Source organism: Palaemon carinicauda, chromosome 3, assembly GCF_036898095.1.
Source record: "Palaemon carinicauda isolate YSFRI2023 chromosome 3, ASM3689809v2, whole genome shotgun sequence".
NCBI classification, from domain to species: Eukaryota; Metazoa; Arthropoda; class Malacostraca; order Decapoda; family Palaemonidae; genus Palaemon; species Palaemon carinicauda.
Window position 1 is genome coordinate 89,812,288 of NC_090727.1, and position 19,322 is coordinate 89,831,609.

The following is a 19,322-nucleotide window of genomic DNA, read 5'->3' on the forward strand; positions in this document are numbered from 1 at the left end:
CAAACTCGATACTTTTTGGTTCCACTAAGTTTCAAAATAATAAACCTGACATGTTCAACTGTTTCAATTCCTCCCAAAACTCAACCAAGAATGGCTAGTTAGCGGCGAGGAAGGATAGTGCGGGACCTAAATAGACAAGGAAACAATTAGATTTTCCTTTTTCTAATTACAAAATTTCCATGCGCAGAACATTCAGTCAGGGCATGAAGGGTTTGAAAAATAGTAATTTACATTTAAAATACTAGGGATTTTTCAATGACAATGAAAACATGACATAAAGTTTTACATTTTCGTTCCTCGAAAGAGAAGAATAGCAGAAACAAATCTGAATTGGCTCAACAATTTCAACAATAATATTTCTAATAAATTTCATACTGATAACTTTAATATTAATGTTAATTCTAATAATTCAATACAACAAATCATAAAAAAACTATAATTCATTGCACCAACGAAACAACTGATACTCAAAAACAATACATCAAACCCAAATGGGCATTCAGACTGAAACCTTCAGGCGAAGCTTTCAGTCTCCAAACGAGCACTTTATATTATTCCACCGACCCAACCTCCATTATTCAACCAGAGGTTACAATTTCGAGTGCAACGACCAATTCATGACCACCAACTCCTACAAACAGACTAAACTTTAGACAATGTCGGTCTGCAGACAAGAGACAGCTGCCTTGCATACATTACAAAGTGACAACTGAGAAGAGCTCCGTACACTAACATCTTCATGATTTCAATTTATCTAATGAATAAAACTCTCGGTTTATGATTAGGACACACTTATCGAAAGCAACTCTGAATACCTCTGGGCTTTTATTATTCAATGAAAACCATTTATAATGGGCTGCATATAATGTCCTTCTTCTCCATATGACTTTAGCCTTTTCAGATACCCTGTGGATAAGGGTCATGACGCATTTCAATTAATATGAAGGATAAAGGAACGACGAAATAATGTTGTCATCTATTCCACCCAGCCGATCATATGTATTTTGAGACTTATCAGGTAAAAGGGAAAACAATCTGGGTGCACTAAAGTTCTTAATTTGTATATGCAAGACATATAATTGGAAAAATATAGCAGGGGCAACTCTTCAAGGTTCCATCTTCCCGCCCAATCCGCACATCGTCTCAATCCTGAAGAGCATCGTTAGTAGCAAAAATTGAAATGCGCCCAAACGTCCTCTATGCCACTGTCATACTGCAAAACACGTAGAGCCATTTTCGATGATGCAAACTCTTGTGGTAATTGAAATCCATTAATTGTTTGCGGATCGGTGGATGAATAGCCTCATCACTTCATCGTCTCATATTTCAACTAATATGAGAAAGTTTTGTCACATCAGCCAGTGCGCACTCATTTAAATTTCCTAGTTCTTCTGTTATAATGGAATGAGAAGGTGTTTGACTTGCGATTGTTCTTTCCTTAATATTTGCAATAGCAACCTTTGCACTCACTTCTGCTGCAGTCGCGCTATGATTATGATTTCCAATATACTTGAGCGCATGATAATTATCCTCTGAGTGGAGCCGAGCTTTGCAAGACCGCTTTTCACAACGCCAATATTCTCTTGGAACCATCAGCACTTTCTTTATGGTTTTGGTAAACGTAGTTTTCCTTAACGACTAATTTCTTATTTCCCTTTTCTGATTGTATAGACTTGCAAGACTCCATTATGTAGTAAATGATGGGGTGAACCTAAAATAAAAAATCTAAGATATCTTTGAAGTAAACTAAGTAAAAATCTGGAATAAAGAAACTGTTCAGTCGTGTTTATATTCTTTGTGAACAAAGTATGGAAAAAAAGAAACTACTAAACTACGTAACTACTTATATTATTTGTAAATGACTAAGTAGTAAGGTACTTATATATCATATATAATAGATCTTATAATTCTAATTTAGAAATATATTATTTTTCTAATTTAGAAATTAAAAAAAAAAAATTAAAAATGACAACCTAGTACCAAATTATCTGAGAGCGAATTGTCCTAGCATCCCATTTACAGCTGTGCATATGAACGAAACTGCCCTAATTTCCTACCCTTTTTCAATATGGAAGAGTGACAAGAATCAAAATAACATCCTTCTCATTATCAAAACTCCAAATCTTATGTTCAAACACAATATAGATAGAAGTGGCTGTGGAAGCCTAATGGGAACGTCCCTGTCTGGCAATCTGCTGGACTGCTGTTCGACTCCCGCTCAAGCTCGATAGGTTCTTGAAGTGTCTGCAACCTCACCGTCCTTGTGAGCTGAGGCTGGGCGTCTTAGGTAAGCCTATAGATCTAGCTGCTGAATCATCAGCAGCCATTGCCTGACCTCCCTGTTGAGTCTCTAGGGCATTGTCCTGCTAGCTAAGGACACTGCCAATGTCCCTTACATCTGCCATTCATGAAAGGTCTTTAAACCTTAAACAAAAACATTAACACAAACTGGTATAGTCAACAGTATCATAAAATTTAAAATAAGAATAAGGAGAATAAAGGGACATTCTAAAAGGAATTAGAACGTACACAAACAAAACAAAATAATTTTCCTTCAAATTTTTTTTTTCCTCCCAGACAAATCCGTCCCATCCCCTGCAATATCTCAACAGACCCTTCTTTCTCCCTGTCTCCCACGAGATTTAGAGAGGACACGGGCAATATTTATGAAAACGAAAAGAGCCTTTACACGGCAGAAAAAGTTTAAAGAAAAAAAGGACCAAGAAAAATATCATAGACTTTAATGGGTCGTATATAACACTCAGTTACGCTGCTCTGCAAAATTGAAATGTAGAACAGAGAGAGAGAGAGAGAGAGAGAGAGAGAGAGAGAGAGAGAGAGAGAGAATATTAGTAAAATATGGATAAACGATGAGCTAAAGTTTAACGAATTGTAAGAGGAAGAAGAACAAAAGAAAAGTTTGTGAAATAAATTCCCTGATAAGGTGTAAGAGATACAAAAGGGTCTTTGAGGGTAAAAATGAGAATAAAAAAAGTAAATATTAGGAATAAAAAAGCAAGTGGCGGCAAGAAAATTTAAATTGTTGTGAAGATGAAAAGGAGGATAATTGGGTTTAGTTAAATGAAGAAAATTGATAATATCAAGTGTAGACAAGCTAGAGGATTGATAAGGTAGTTAATAAGAGAGATTACGGGAAAATAAAAGTACTCTCTAAATTACTATTTCATATAAACTAGAATTTTGCAGATATTAATGGTCTATCTCTTCCAATGCAGAAAATAACATGAAGGTCATTAGAACAAACTAAACATTAACAAACTGAGAGAGAGAGAGAGAGAGAGAGAGAGAGAGAGAGAGAGAGAGAGAGAGAGAGAGAGAGAGTCAAAATTAAGACCCCTTTTTGAGACCTAATACTCTTAACGTATAAGGTTAGGAATTACTTCTTAACTTCTCGCTACGTCCAATGTAAATTGTGCCATCAATCGTCATAATATGATTATTTACAGATTCCCAAATTGTTCTTCATTATCATCTCATATCATCACTATTTCCATGCAAGAAAACATTGTTTTTTTAGTCTTAGGTAGTGCCATAGGCTCTGTACCATGGTTTCCACTGTCTTGAGTTAGAGTTCTCTTGCTCGAGGGCACACTCAGAAACTTTATTCTACCTGTTTCGTTATTTCTTTTGCTCACTGAGCTATCTTCCATGTTGGAGCCCTATGGCTTATAACATCATACTTCTCTAACTAGGAGTAATACTACTACTACTACTACTACTACTACTAATAATAATAATAATAATAATAATTATCATAATGATAATAATAATGATAATGATAATAATAATAATAATGATAATAATAACAACAATACTACTACTACTACTACTACTACTAATAATAATAATAATAATAATAATAATAAAAAGAGATCGTTTAATCTTTTATTGTGTAGAACTGCGAAGAATTGGTATATACACTAAACACTCCAAAGTAGACTTTCATAACATAAGGTTGAAACGATAAAAGTTACAGTCCTGTATTCTTTTTATGTATATCATAACTAGTCTGTTCTCCATCCATAGGAATTGTGGCTCTTTTCGTTTAACTTTGGGCGCGGGTATTTTATTATCAATAAAAAATAAACTTTGACCATAATAGTCTTAAACTTTTATAATAAAAGGGTTTGATGAAACGGTCTAGGCAAAGAGAGAGAGAGAGAGAGAGAGAGAGAGAGAGAGAGAGAGAGAGAGAGAGAGAGAGAGAGAGAGAGAGAACTCCTACCAAATTCCTAATTATCAAAGTGAACATGAACATATAATTTTTTTTATGAAATCCTTCTGAAGATGTGAGAAGGGTAATTAATTAAATGTATAAATGAAAATCTGTGCTTCAGTGGAATATATAAATAGGTGAGGTCAGCCCCAGAGAATTTGCGTGCAGGAGCATTTTTGAATGATCAAAAAAATCATCCTCGGCCATTTCTTGTGTTCTGTTCTTTGCAGTTGTCAAACAACATTTAACTTTGAGCGCTAGTTTTAAAGGTCACTCATAAATGCAACAGGCAAGGGACAGGACAACGTCCTTGACTTAGAGACTGACCACACACACACACACACACACACACACACACACACACACACACACATATATATATATATATATATATATATATATATATATATATATATATATATATATATATATATATATATACATATTTATATATTGAGAACCCAAGATCCCTCTCTATCAAACTAGGAGGGCCAGGCAATGGCTGCTGATGACTCAGCAAGTAGAACTGTAGGCGTCTAAAAACCCACGGTCACAAGGATAGTGAGGTTGCATGATTAACATGTGTATTGTGAATAGTTTAATCACAAAAATTAAACCAGAAAAGGTAACATTCCTTTTGTTTAAGGTCATCGCTGTTATCACTACGATAAATTAATGAAGAATAATAGAAAAAAAAACATGAATATGGAAAAGAAACAAAGATTTTAATAATGTCGATGAGTAAATTATTGCGTACGTATTTAGTATTCTCTTAAATAATATTTTAATGTTGGATATAACTTCAGAGCAGTTTTCTAAACCGCGTTCATTTTTAAACTTTTCTGAAACTAATAAACTTTCAAAAAAAAAAAAAAAAAAATACGAAAAGAGAAACTTTCAAGAAAGAATTCCTGGTCTCTTCTGTCGCAGCTGAAACACCGTCGTCTTTTTTTCTTTCATCCCACATCAGAGAATTTACAATAGACAAGAGGTCAATTCCATATCCCATTTCATTCCACTTACAAATGTATATAATGCAAACAGTTGTTTGTGTGCATATACTCCTATATACAATTGTTCAAGTTCAAAAAGTGTTTCCAAATGGCTTCTGGTTCTTTTAATACTAGAAAAAATGCATACACAGAATTTGTCAAAATTTTTATACTTAAATCTGTATAACATTCTAAAGAATCTTTTACATACCCGGTCACACAACATGAAATGTTCCGCAGAACTGATACCTCACCTGAAATAACAAGAAACCAAATACATTATTAGATGTTGTGTTAGTAATTTTGGTGTTACATATCCCTCATGATTTCTTATCATTAGGGACATGAAAGCTAGAGATATACTTTCTTATGTTTTGACTCTCCTGTTATCTTTTGCAAAAAGAAGTTTATTTTTATAATCAGGACCCACTTGTGGGTTCTAGTTATACTAATGAAAATTATACGGATGATATCATAAAGGACCACAACACTTCACATTTGCTGTTAGTTGTAAATAAAACAGCACGAGATACATGGGCAAATCCACATCCACGTGCAACAGCTCGTCGCATATCTAATATATACTATAGGCCTATAAAGTGCCTACTCACAGTGACAATTTTTCGCATGAAAATGATATCACAGACACTAAACGATAAAAGGGAAGAAACCATTTCACTTGGATATCAACCTCTTTATTCAGAAAGAGACTCTTTGGCTATGGCAAGCAGCTCTTCTGCGAGAAGGATACTGCAAAATCAAACTATTGTTCTTTGGTCTTGGGTAGTGCCATAACCTCTGTATCATGGTCTTCCACTATTTTGGGGTAGACTTCTCTTGCTTGAGGGTACACTCCAGCCAGAATGGAACTATTTGGCGCCACCCTTTTGGCATAAATTACTTTTATGGTTTGGAATTGGATTTCCTTTTATTCTTTATTTATAACAAACGATATCGGCGTCAATGATCGGTCAAGACGCTAAAAACTCAAAAACAATCAACCTCGCACCATTGCCGACTCATGTAACAAATTAAATTAATCAAAGTAATATTTTGAGGAGGTAACAGTGACAACCTGTCTGGCAGCATCAATATCTTCCCCGGCAACGAAATACTCATGACGGATCCACTTACTGGCATTTTCTACCAGCAACCTTGTTACTGTTCTGACATATTTCACTTTTATGCTCATTCATTTTACTTGCTTTCTAACGTTTAGTTCTCGAGCATGTTAGCAGTTTGAATTACGTTATCTTGATTCTTTATAAATAAAGGAATTTGCATTGCATTTTTATAAATCAAATATACAGCCTTCCTTTACTTCGAAAGAATGATCAAACCGCCATTGTGGGGGCTGGGACTCGGAAATATACATTATCCATAATTCCATTGACTTTCCACATATATTAAAAAATTCTATCTCAAGATAAATACTGTACCAAACCATCATGAACTCCCAACCATCCTTGTGAGCTAAAGGGGCGGGGTTGGGTGGGGGGAGCCTATACGTCCAACTGTTGAGTCCTCGGCAGCCATTGCCTGGCCCTTCCTGATCCTAGCTTGGGTAGAGAGGGGGCTTGGGCACTGATCATATGTATATTTGGTCAGACTCTGGGGCATTGTCCTGCTTGCTAGGGCAATGTCACTGTCCATTGTCTGCCATTCATGAGTGGCATTCAAAAAAAACTTTAAAAGTCCTCTTCTTGGAGATTTCTACTGCTCAGTTCAAACACTTCACGTAATCCATGTAGATTTCTGCCTCTTCATTACCCCTAACACTTTTTAACAAGTCCTTTCATTACATAGTCATCACCTATTCCCTACACATAGCAAACGGTGGCGAACACGCTTCCCAATCTTTTTCTTAATGTCGTCACCTTTTTCCAATGGTTCTTATCCCGGAATTAAAGGTGAGTTTACTCAACAAACTGCCCACTACTCGGTGACCCATTTCTTCATTCATGCTACTATAGTCTCTGATCCTCATATCATAACCTGTTATGTGAATCAAGTTCTTCCCCTCTTCCAACCCCCTCTACACATAAAAAGGTTTAATATTAATTCTAGTCACATTCACTAAAACGGGATAAGAATAATCTGAATTCTCACTGGGCTATTTTCCTTGTTAGAGACCCTGGGCTTATAGCATCTTGCTTATCCAACTAGGGTTGCCACTTAGCTAATAATAATAATAATAATAATAATAATAATAATAATAAGACTGCATAATTATTTAGTTCTATGGAATACGTCCTATACGAAATGAAATACGATGCAAACACAAAAGTCTGTTTAAACTGTTCCTACTTCTACAAAATACATGGATATCCAGGGGAACCCTTCGAGCTAAAATGACTGAATAAACCATACTTTAACAAACTGCTTAGTAAGTTCACATAATGGTCCAAGATCTTGACCAGGTCCATGGACCATACCAGCAGCCTATTTCAATAAGCCCAGATTTACGCCCGATGCCTTGATCGTCAATATACATTGACATGTGTGTGCCTTATTCTTTCATCGCAAAACTTATAACCAAAACATATTTCTCAACATATTGGTTTCATTTTAAAGGTTTAAAGGAAACTCATGAATGGTAGGCGCAAGGGGCAGTGACATTGCCCTAGCAAGCAGGACAATGCCCTACATACTGACCAAAAATACATATGATCAGCGCCCAAGAACCTTCTCCACCCAAGCTGGGACCAGGGAGGGCCAGGCAATAGGATCCTCCAAATCCTCGACCCTTATCTCACAAGGATGGTGAAGTTGCAGCTATAAGCCTCCGGGCTTATAGCATCCTGCTTTTCCATCAAGAGTTGTAGCTCAGCAATTAATAATAATAATAATAATAATAATAATAATAATAATAATAATAATAATAACAACAATGAGTTTGAGCGGGACTCGAACCCCAGTCTGGCGATCGCCAGTCATGGACGTTACTACCTAGGCCATAATAATCCTATATTTATTTCTCAATGCGTAATGGCTTTGTATTAGCAAATCTTGAGGCACAAAACCACATCAGACTCTACTTTATTAGATCCTTTGCGTTATATTCTTATAAATCCAATGTGCTATTATACCGATGTAACCAAATTGCCTTTGTCAATATCCAAACTAAAAAAAAAAAAAGCTTCTAATAATAATCATGAAACCTCATCAAACCTTAACAGCGCTCGTTTGGTTCAGACAATAACAGCAAAGCGAGGAAAAGTCAACAAAATCGACTTGGTGACACAAAGAAGATATTCCAAACACCCTTAATGGTCTAAAGGGGCTATCGACCATAAAGCAATTTAATAGAAAGGCCCACCATTGGAGCTATCGAAAGAGTCCCTTTACTGTACATTGACGAGAGAGAGAGAGAGAGAGAGAGAGAGAGAGAGAGAGAGAGAGAGAGAGAGAGAGAGAGAGAGAGAGAGATCCTAAGCAGTCAAGCGTTAGCGTTATATGGTATGAATGGGCCGGGCCCTTCCATAAAAAGACCATAAGCCTTATTGCGAACCTTCCATCCCTGCGAAGAAGTATTGCCTTGAACGTTCCAGTAACTTTGTCTGTTCGTGAATGTAACCGTCAGACAGAAATTAAAAATTAAAAATCTTGAACATTCTATATAACTTAATTATGGAAAAATTTAATCAGGATTTGGCTTGGCTTTCAAAGAATATTTTTTCCTTCGATTAAGAATATTTACTTCCTTTTTGGAAGAGCCTAAGTTTCCAGTTTGGAGTCGATAAGAATTCCCATATTTAATGAATAAAAATATTTTGGGGCTATGATTTTGGTTTACATTGTTCGTGTTTGTTTGTAGTTTAACAATAATCTTTAAAGTAAATAAAACTAGTCACTAATACTTAACTATATCACCTGAAATGATAATCAAATATTGAGACCACGGAGGCCATAATCAGCAAATGGAATCCCTTAAATGCTATCAATTAGGGAAATTGGCTTCGGCAGTGGAGATCACAGGAACTGGGAAATCATAAGTAATGATAAAAGAAAATCAGTAATATTTCTGACACTTTGACGAAACCAAGTTACACCATTAAACGCTAAGTGAATATAAGTTTTCAATGTCCAAAGATTGCACGCATTAAAATTACTTAAATCAATTATCGACTCTTCTTTAAACCAACATAATGAAAAGGTTTAAGAACAAACATTGAAGAGAAACTTCATAAACAAAGACTCAGAAAATGAGTCGTTGCTAAAAGACATGCATACATACACAGTCTCGTCAAGTATAAAATGAAGATAAGTATCTTGCAAATTTGTAGTAAGCAGTGTATACTAAAGCAATTTTTCAAATACCTAACCAGAACAAGAGACAAAGTATTCATAAAGCCTAGTTTATCAGACAAGGTGAAGAATAAACACGAACGAATTATTTGCATTCTCTGAGAAAAAGATGAAATTCACCAATATTGCATTACTTCTACTCAATGGAAAATCAAATCAAATGACTCCCCACCTGAGCCGATGTGCATCAGTGCTTAATGGTGTATAGAAATGCGACAGATAAAGACACAATCAAAGGAAAAGTGTTACAGCAAAAACATACATGGAGCCTTTATTCAATAAAATCATTGACCGAATAAACGAAAAGAGGGAGGTGGGAGCTTACTGTGTAATCCTACTACTAGGTCAGAAATGAGACGACAGTCTGTACATCAGGACGAAAAAAGGTCTACATGACCATCTACGAGGATATCAGGACAGCTAAAATGTAAAAATTAAAATATCGATTCATCATTAAAATGAAAATATCAATCAAAGTGTGAGACAATTCAAAGAATGCTTCGTAACCAAATCATTAAGAAGCATTGTATCAATTACGATGGATTATACAATATTGAATAAAAAAACACGACGATAAGTGTCCTATTTGTTATCAAAGATACAACTGCATTATAGTTCAGCATATAACTCTTGTCAGTTGTTGATTTCTGCAATGATCTAAATTATATTAGAGGAGAGGCAGTCATTAACATCTCAACGATCTGATAAAAACCATTTCAAGTAATCCACTACAGTTTAATGATTCCCATTATTCGCTCTTCTCAAGGTCAGCTGCAAACACCAAATTCCCATTAACCTGGAATTAACTCTTTGTTCCATTCCATTAATGAGGTCCCCACCCCTTTATCCACTTCTTATAATTAGTCTGTATGCTAAAAAGAGTCCTTTTTAGAAAGCATGTAATTGCTGAATGAACCAAACAACAGACGACTAAGTGAATACCAAGCTTTGAAAATGTAAACGTTTCTGGGAACGACAATGCAGCTTGAAACAAGACATGTTTGTCAACTTTGTGTTTACGCGGTCTTCAGTTTCTCTTTGTGCACAGGCAATTTATTGATCTGTTTATTTACCTCTGACAGATCTTATTACTATAAGAATAATTTAGTATGAAAAATTGAGTGAAACAATTATCTAAATGTGCGTCAGTTTTTCTATTTACTCTGAAAAAAGAAAAATAAACCAATAGTTTCTATTTCTGTTTTAATCTAATAATTTAGTGCAAAAAATCGAGTAAAACAATTATCCAAATGTATGTCAATTCATCTTCCTAGAAAGGGATGAACAAAACAAATGATTCAGTAACAAGAGACCATCAATCACACAAATGATTCTTTACGAATTGGATTTATCTGCGAATCAGACTCTCACGACAAATAAGAAACCAAAAACTACATCAATCATTACCTGGTGCATCAAGGGGATAACCCTACCCCAAAATATAATTATTATAACAATATAGTTATTATTATTATTATTATTATTATTATTATTATTATTATTATTATTATATAATAATAATAATAATAATAATAATAAGGCCGATCAAGGAAACTATTGACTGACTAATGTGAAAAGAGCTGTATAACAAAGAGCTCACAATTTTATTCCTTATCGTTCCTTTGCCAAACACTTACGAATAAAATACTCCTTTTCTTGAACTCTGGACTTTTTCTTGAAATACGTAACGCAAGATGTCACCAAATGGAAGTAGTGTTTCACATTCTGTACCATTCGCCCATTCTACCGTATGTAGGTATTATAGTCTTTTATCTTATGGTTAATTGAAAATATTAGCGTTATTTATTAATGAATTTGATTAACATTCTGAATATATGCAGGTGAATGCGGGAGTCCGTGGTATACCTTGCTCCCAAGAAATTCACCCTGCCACACCCTTACTTCGCGGCGAGTAACAAAAAAGATCATGTAACTGAGATAGCAGAGGTGGTGGTCTGGGCTATAAACGCAGGAACTCGCCCCACTTTAAGTCTGTGGCTGGTTGCAATTCCTAAGAGCGAGACGTACCAAGAATTCCTATCCAACTGCACTTTGCTTAATAAAGTAACGCGGGTTGCACCAGTTTCAAAACAGAAAACAAATAACAAAATGTTACCGAACTCGTACCGAACTAAAGACCCAGGAAAAAAGTAAGTAGATATAAAGGTAAAACATCGACGGATATAAACATACACGATAAAACTTTTTCGCGGATAACTGGAGAATTCCATTTAAGAAATTCGAAGAGATCCTTTGCGTCTCAAGGCGAGGTCAATAACTCAAAAACTTCTAAAATAAATAAATAAATAGTTTGAAAAACAAGACGATCACTGCATAGTAATAGCAAACAATTTTATATTATTACCTCCGCCAAGGTTAAAAAAATCGAGTCGGTTTATTAATGTGTGTGTGTGTGTGTCTGTGGACAGGATAACGTCAACACTGAGCTGACGAGGACGACACCGTGACAATTCTTCCCTCCAACTTATCAAAATCTTACCCATTAGGAAAGAAACATTGTCCTTGTGGGATTCCTAATTAAGGTTCTGTTGACAGAGAAAGAAGGAAAGAGAGGAGAGATAAAGCCAATGGAAGGATTAATCGCCCAGCAGCATTAGGGAAATGGATCAGACGAATCCTTGAAAGTTCATGGGAGCACACTCTGAGTCTAAACGATCCTTCAGAAGACTTAATGATTTAAAGTATTTTGAAAAAAATAAATTGATTGCACTATTGAATACCGTATTCAAAAGATATTCCTTATCTCACTAAAAGCATTTTTTTATTTAGTCCCTACCAATAGAATAGGCCCTTTCTGAGGGGCTTTGCGTATTGATATGTTCAGCAAAGCTGTACTGGTCATGGCCACCCAAACGAGGTTGGTTTGCTGTGAGCGATATGACTAAAATCTCTCATCATCATCAATCCGCAGTGGGCAGCGGGGTGATGATAATGGTCAAACCTCAGACATGAATATGGACATGTCTCAGGACTTTGTCCTGTACTAGATTAGAAATGGATGAATTGTTGTTGTTGTTGTTGTAATAAAATATGACATCTTTAATTACTATATAATAGAGGTGATGGAGAAATTTTCATTACACAAAACATTGCATAGCCTTCTGAGCTACACGAACTTCTATACAATTCAATAAGAATTCGTTCAGTTCCTCACACTATCTCACTTTTCTAATTTCACGTAGACCTTTCATATCTCCAAAACTGGAAACCAGAAAAAGACAACGTATTTAAGAACCCAAGATGTAAAGAAAACTAAGAGATGATTAAATTTAAAGATTTAAAGGCTACTCAAGAATAGCAGAGCAAAGGGGAAATGACAATGCCCTTGCAAGCAGGACTACTTCCAAGAGAGTGCCCCGTTAATACATATGATCAGCGCCCAAGCTGGGATCAGCGAGAGCCAGGCAATGGCTGCTGATGACTCAGCAGGTAGACCTATAGGCCCCCAAACCACCCATCGTTAGCTCACATGGATGTTGAGGTTACAAACACTACAAGAAACTATCGAGCTTGAGCGTAACTCTAGCCTCAGTCCGGCCGATCACCAGACAGGGACGTTTCCATTAGGCCATCACAACCCATGGGAGAACTGAAATAGCGGAGTCCTACTAATACTGAGGGAGGAAGATATAAGTTCAATGTTCAAAAGGGGTTGAAATAATGATCAAATAGGAGCAAAGGGGCGACCAAACAAACAAAGTTCTCAGATGACAAATCTAAGGTAAAGACGATTAATTTGCCGAACTGCTCATAAACGACGTCCCCTTTAATGTTCCTTGGGCGGAACATTAAATCTAATTGGACGCTCTACCTCGTTCTTGTTTGGCGTTGGGAAAGAAGCAGGAGCTCAAATTCAAAGGCTCCTGCCTGCAGGGATTATCTTTTAGTAGTGACGGGAAGACCTTTTTTTTTTTTTTTTTTCGCACACTTCATAGATATCCGTTCACTTGCCTTGTAATGTCAGCAGAGAAATTCTGCTAAATCACGGTATACATAAATATATATATATACATATGTATATATATATATATATATATATATATATATACATATATATATATATATATATATACATATATATATATATATATATATATATATGCCCTACGTAATAAAGAGGCCTGTGTCTAGTATATATATATATATATATATATATATATATATATATATATATATATATATATATATACATATACCGTACTCCCCCCGTCCCTCCGGTAAAGCAGAATGAAGTAGTCATACCCTGGTTAGTGGGCATCCCGAGAGGTACACTCGGAAACCACAATCTGTGCGTGGATGTGCATATCTATCTAAATATTTAGCAGTAATCTTTGACGGCAGGGTACTCTAGTGTGTGTGTATATATATATATATATATATATATATATATATATATATATATATATATATATATATATATATATAAACATCTACGTTTTTACGAGCTGCAATATTGCCAAAGCCTTTGTCTGATGGGAAGGACCAAGCAATCTACAACAGGTTCATGTAGCAAAAATTAAAACAAAATGACCAAAGTCAACTTACGTATTGATAATTTGATATCGTTCACAATTATTATACGGCCACAATCTTGAAGAGTTTTCAAAGTATTCTTATCTTCTCAGATATGAGTGTTATAAAGTACAAGAAAAATTATATATTAGTTGCATTGGTGCCTTTGAATCTTAACTCCATGATCTAATCCATTCTTCTTTGTAACGACTGAAAAACTTTTTTCCCCTACGCATGAAAGCGTTACCCGAACGTGGTTTAAATCTCGCCGTATTTAATGAATAATGTTGGTGATAAAAAAGGTTTTCATAAAACACTGCAATGTCTTTCTACAGATTCACCTTTCATTCAATATTCCTTTCATGTTCTTCGTTTCCCAAAAAGACAACCTCAGCGAAGTGCAAAGACATATCTAGAATATTATAGGGCCTCCAGGCTACACTTGCACAATTGGAAACATTTTATTTTTGCAATTTCAAGCAAGAATAAGTTGTAAATCAAACATTTAATTACTTTGAAAATAGAAATGGAAATTTAAATAGCAATGTGAAATATAACGAACATATCAACAGTTATTCAACACTTCACACAGCTCCTTTTCAGGAAAATGTTGCAGCCGACACATTTAATAAACTTATACTTTCACAAAAATCTCAAATATAATAATCACCATTTAGTTTTTGTATTAGTATAATAACAAACGACTGTATGAAGGGACAAGAGAAGCATCTTTGAAAATTGCAAAAAAATGAAGAATCCGAAGTAAATAAAGACATGGGACAAACTTTTATCAAAATTAACAAGAGCAATAAGAGATTTGTGACCTCCGCCAAAGGTTAATGGAGTCGTCCATGTCCTAAAATATATGTGGTGGAAAGTTCGTCAAATCCGTCAATTCGTTTTGACCTCATCTTTAAAATGGCTGCTCTCTTAATATTGCAACCAAATGGGCCAAACAATACTCTACAATTGTGTGATCTTGAGCTCAAAAAAAAAAAAAAATATATATATATATATATCATGGAATCTATACTTCAAAGTAAAGAAAATAGACTATCAAGGCTCCTTGAAAAGCTATCATTATATCGCAATATTTCTACAACCCTTTAAACCGATCTATTTCAGACGCCTACAATTCATTTTTGTGCGTGTTTTTAGAACCTCTTACTTGACAAAGACGAAGCCCAACCAACATTACAACAACAACAATTGCAGTCGTTTCTTTTCCACTGCAGGACAAAGTTAGGCCATTTTAATCACCACGCTGGCCACTGCGGATTGATGATTGATTGATTGAAAGTTTTCTGGCATCCTGACATCTAAGGTCATTGACGCCGATGCGCATTGATGATGGTAGCAGACTTTTGTCTAATCGCACACAGCAAACCAACCTAATACAGGTGGCCCTTACTAGTATAGCTTTGCTTATCATGGCGATACACTAACCTTTTCACCATTTAACGTATATATAGTTATAATTAAGTACAATGCCTTGTGGTAGGGGTGTAAGAATACTGCCCTCCGTGTCGTAGAAAGCGAATAAAAAGGACAGCTCCTGCCTTGTAGTATTGCTTTTTAGCAAAAGGTTAGGCCCACTGCCAATAACTGTGGAAACTGCTATCTTGAAGTTAGAATATTAAGTCAAAGGTAAGACAACCCTCCAATAACTGTTACTGATGACTGCAAGGGCATGCGATCGTAAAAACCTTCCGCCAAATTATAAACCATGCCTGACCCTATTAGAGAGAGAGAGAGAGAGAGAGAGAGAGAGAGAGAGAGAGAGAGAGAGAGAGAGTGCGGCATGAAGAGGCAAAACCTGATGAACGGGAGCCAGGAGTATTGGTGAAAAAAAAAAAAAGATCTGACTGATGCAATAATTACAGAGGAATCACACTTACGTTAGTTGTCAAGAAAATATTGATTATGCTCAATTCTAAAGAGACTAGAGAGAAAAATTGACGAAAAGCTGAGAGATGAACAAGCAGGATTTACAAAAGTTAGAAGTTGCACTGACCAAATTTTCATTTTAAGACACGTAGAGCAATATGTAGAATATAGAAATCCACTTTCGATGGCATTTGTGGACTATGAAAAACCTTTTGATAGTGTGCACCAACCAATTTTGTGGAGAGTCCTGCATTATTATGGAGTCCCTTTTAAATATGTAAATTTGATTAAGTCCGTTCATGAGCATAGCAAGAGCAAAGTTAATGTTAGCATAGTCCTATCAAAAGAAGTTCCAGTAAACAGTGGGGTACTCCACAGGAATGTGTTGTTACTTATGTTGTTTATCCTCCCCAAGGATTTGGTAATGCACAGAACAGTTGGGGATGGTGGAGAAGCATTGGACTGGTAACAGGAATTTAGCTTACCTAAAGTATACTGATGTCGCTGTCCTTATTCGCAGAACACCACAGGACTTGCAATGCTTGCTTACCAGAATGTATGAAATATCATACGAGATTGGGCTCAAGATAAATAGAAGAAAGACAAGAGATGATGGAAACTGAATATGCAATGGAAGATGAAATATTACTGGAACGAGAAAGGATTAATGGGGTGCTATGATCTCTAAAACCAGATATTTAGAATTCGAGTTTCATGAAAGAATGAAAAAAGCAAATCAGACAACGGCTAGGTTAAGTAAAATTTGGAAATCAAGTCGCCTGAAATTACATATAAAAATCAGGCTATATATCAGTTTAGTGAGATCGGTGTTACTGTATGGACATTAGTCTTGGTATGAAACAATATCCAAGAGATTTTGTAGAATTGAGAACAAAACCCTCAAAAGAATATTGGGAATTAAATGACAGGACAGGATTAGAAATGAAAGTATAAGAGAGATTGCTAGATTACTACTCAAGTTCCATATGTGGAGGAAATCACTGAGAGGTGTAGATGACGATGGTTTGCGCATGCTCTTCGCACTCCCCAAGAGATTATTTCACCAACTTTCAACTGAGCTCCACAAGGCACTAGGAGAGTTAGAAGGCTCAGGCCTACATGGTTGAGGACTATGAAGCGAAGTAGATGATGATGAATGGAGAAGTATTGAATCAAGACCGCTGGCGAAATCTAACCGAGGCCCTTTGCGTCAATAAGCATATGATGATGACGAGAGAGAGAGAGAGAGAGAGAGAGAGAGAGAGAGAGAGAGAGAGAGAGAGAGAGAGAGAGAGAGAGAGGTGAAAACAGAATTTCGTATTAAATTAAAGTTTTCTTCCTATATGCTGCGTATGAATAAGAAAGGCTACTGCGCTCTCGTGAAAGCAGAAAAGACTTCGGATTTCTCAAAATAAAAAGACTATAATATTACTAAAACACAGAGAAAGTTTCACTTCATCAATATTTTCGATAAAGTATGGTAGGATCATGATTATTATCTTCCACATGTAAAGGCCGTGGAATAATCATGCCCATAAACTGTAGCCTACAATAAAAATAAATTAATAATTAGTTAACACACATAAGATCTATGACAATCTCAAAAGTATAATCGTGAGAAATCCGGGATGTGATCTAGAAGAACGAAGTCTCCAGAACAATAAAATAATATTTAATAAATGGGAATAAAGGATGAACAAATAACATTCAAGTGAGAGAGAGAGAGAGAGAGAGAGAGAGAGAGAGAGAGAGAGAGAGAGAGAGACGTACCATAATAACTCCGTATTATACAATCAAAAAGATCCTCTTTGGTGTTACCATTACTTTAAAAACAGACATAACAAAGCGAGATAACTATTTATAAAGATGACCTCCAGAATAAGACACCAGGTGAACACCCAACAACCAAATATTACTATTGCGATCATTAACTAACAATTAACATCATTTACACAAATATCAAACGATGAATAAAAGTTCACCTTTTAATGAAATGAATGAACGTCAAAAGAACTGACTAAACTGTAAAATTAGCCGGTCGGACAAAAAATTTAGGTAAAATAAAATCCAACAAACAATTCATTCCCTTTCATTTACGCCTTTCATTATCAAGCATCACTTGGACATAAAAATGTGTAAACAATTATATCTAAAATATACGTAAGAATAATTTTAAATGAAAATTGTTTAACATATTCAGTTATTCGCGATACACACACACACACACACACACACACACACACATATATATATATATATATATATATATATATATATACATATATATATATATATATATATATATATATATATATACATATATATATATATGTGTGTGTAACATATAGAAATAAATAGACCATACACATATGTATTTCTATACACATGCTATAAATATATATATATATATATATATATATATATATATATATATATATATATATATATATATATACATATACAGTATATGTATGAATGTATGTATGTGTGTCAGGTGATACAATAAGAAAGGTGAATGTGATTAAATGTTGGTTTTAAAACATTTAAGGGAGAATTTCCAAAGTAAGGCGATAAACCAATGTGGTGCACTGGAAATAAAGAAACACAATATGGAAGGATAAGAGAATACCTATTACTGATGATTGGTTGCCCAGAGCTATTTAAAGATTTTTATTTTGAAATTTAATTATATTTGAAGAGTATGAAAATTACTCTGAGACAAGGTGTGTAATGTCAATAATACAGTTCAATATATTTATGAATAATATCAAAGAACAAAGGATATAAGTGCAAAGTTAATAATAAGAAAACGAATTGTAAATGGCATGGGAAAATGAATGCTGTTTATAGATGAAACTGATCTGCTTGGTGAGAGTGATGAGAAACTCCAGAATCTGGTAAAAGAAATTGAAAGAGTTTCCACGTCGAGAAGACTTAGTGAGCAAGATTCAGGTACTGAGAGTAAATGAAATCAGGAGGATAGTAATGAATGTTTATAAGGAGGGCAAAGAATGCAAAGGATTGGTTTGTGGAAGTGTTAGGGAGTAAATATAGTGGATAGTGGGAAGATGAGAGAAGAGGAGAGTTACATAACTGGACAAGCAAGATAGGGGGGTAGGAAGTATGCGAAAGACCGATAACATTCCTGAACTATTAATGGAAGCAAAAGTAAGATTGTATAAGGAAAATGTCAAAAAAAAACTATATGGAAGTGAAATATGGATATTTATCGCAAATGAAAGTGAAAAGCCTGAAGGTATTAAGATGCATTTTTGCGTAGTAAGTGTTCTAGGAAGACTGGTACAGGTGGAAAGTAGTAAAAAGGTTAATATCTGTGAAATGAAAGGAAGACTCAAATAGTTTTG